Genomic DNA, 1,706 nt, shown 5'->3' with positions numbered 1-1,706 from the left:
GCCATTTCAACCAAAGGTTTGTAATGCGCTTCCTAACCATTTTTTATTTGTAAGTATTGATTTTATTTGTTAGCCATTTAGCCAAGTCTCTGTAGAAGCATTTGTCTCTGCTAATGACATCTTCAATACATTTTTGATCCCAGGCTTAGTTTATGGACTGAACAGACAGAAACAGTTACCATTATACATTTTGAACTGTTGATTTTATTTTTGAACCATTCTTTAATGATTCAAAAATACATTTTTTAATAGAAAAGTGTTTCATTGTTGAAATATTTTTATTTGTAAGTATTGATTTTATTTTTGAACCATTTTTATTTTGAAGTGTTGATTTTATTTTTGAACCATTTTAAAGTGTTGATTTTATTTTTGAACCCTTATTTATTGTGAAGTGTTGATGTTATTTTTGAACCTTTATTTATTTTGAAGTGTTGATTGTCTGAAAGTCCTTACACATGAATTGCCCCATACGGGGTTTGAACCGACGACCTCAGTGTTACCGGCAGGGTGCTCTAGCCTGCTGAGCTAACTCACCTACCTTACAGACTGTTGAGTTTCCGTGGATTTAAGAAGAACTTACATGATTTTACCACTGAAGATTTGAAAAAATGCTTATATTCTAATGTTTTTCAAAACAACATACATAATATTTTATTTTCCAGAGATTTTGTATTTTGTAGTGTTGATTGTATTTTTGAACCATTTTTAATTTGTAAGTATTAATTTTATTTTATAGCCATATAACCAAGTCTCTGCAGAACCATTTGTCTCTGCTAATGACATCTTCAATACAATTTTTTGATCCCAGGCTTAGTTTATGGACTGTAATGTGAAATTAGGCACAAGTATAAGCCTGACAGTTTGTTCACCAAGTTACTGTGCTCTCTGAGATGATCTATGGAAAAAGTATTTGACATTGTTCCATGTCCAATCGTTGACATTAGTCTGTGACAAAATTTGGATCATCTACCAGGAACACTCAAAAGAGCATGAGTTTCTGTAGTGTAATGGTTATCACGTTTGCTTCATACGCAAAAGGTCTCTGGTTCGAAACCAGACAGAAACAGATTTTGCATGTTCTATACATCACAGGTGTTTACTAAAGGTCAACAAGGTTTCTGTGGTGGTCTGTACTCTGAATCCAGGCATCTGAGTGCAAACCTCAGTTGAAATTTTCATGCTTGCATCTCACATCATCAGCTTTGGAACCTCAAACTGAAACAAAGCAGAGAAGTTCAGTTCCTGTAGTGTAGTGGTTATCACGTTTGCTTTACATGCAATAGGTCTCTGGTTCAAAACCAGACAGAAACAGTTTTAGTATGTTCTATTCATCACAGGTGTTTACTAAAGGTCAACAAGGTTTCTGTGGTGGTCTGTACTCTGAATCCAGGCATCTGAGTGCAAACCTCAGTTTAAATTTTCATGCGTTGCATCTCACATCAACAACTTTGGAACCTCAAACTGAAATAAAGCAGAGAAGTTCAGTTCCTGTAGTGTAGTGGTTATCATATTTGCTTTACATGCAATAGGTCTCTGGTTCAAAACCAGACAGAAACAGTTTTAGTATGTTCTATTCATCCCAGGTGTTTACTAACGGTCAACAAGGGTTCTGTGGTGTCATGGTCTGTACTCTGAATCTAGCCATCTGAGTGCAAGCCTCAGTTAAAAATTTCATGCGTTGCATCTCACATAAACAACTTTGGAAC

At 35.1% G+C, this 1,706-nt stretch overlaps 1 non-coding gene across 1 annotated transcript; it reads left to right on the top strand.

Moving 5' to 3' along the window:
- Positions 1-993: 993 nt before the first annotated feature.
- On the top strand, positions 994-1,066 carry trnam-cau (transfer RNA methionine (anticodon CAU)). Its single transcript has one exon. It is a non-coding gene; the product is annotated as a tRNA-Met (tRNA).
- The last annotated feature ends 640 nt before the right edge of the window (positions 1,067-1,706 follow it).

This window comes from Poecilia mexicana, unplaced genomic scaffold, assembly GCF_051168715.1.
Source record: "Poecilia mexicana isolate PSO_F unplaced genomic scaffold, ASM5116871v1 scaffold_17, whole genome shotgun sequence".
In the NCBI taxonomy this organism is placed as follows: Eukaryota; Metazoa; Chordata; class Actinopteri; order Cyprinodontiformes; family Poeciliidae; genus Poecilia; species Poecilia mexicana.
The sequence above is the reverse complement of the archived record's forward strand: the minus strand, read 5'-3'. Positions and strand labels throughout refer to the sequence as shown.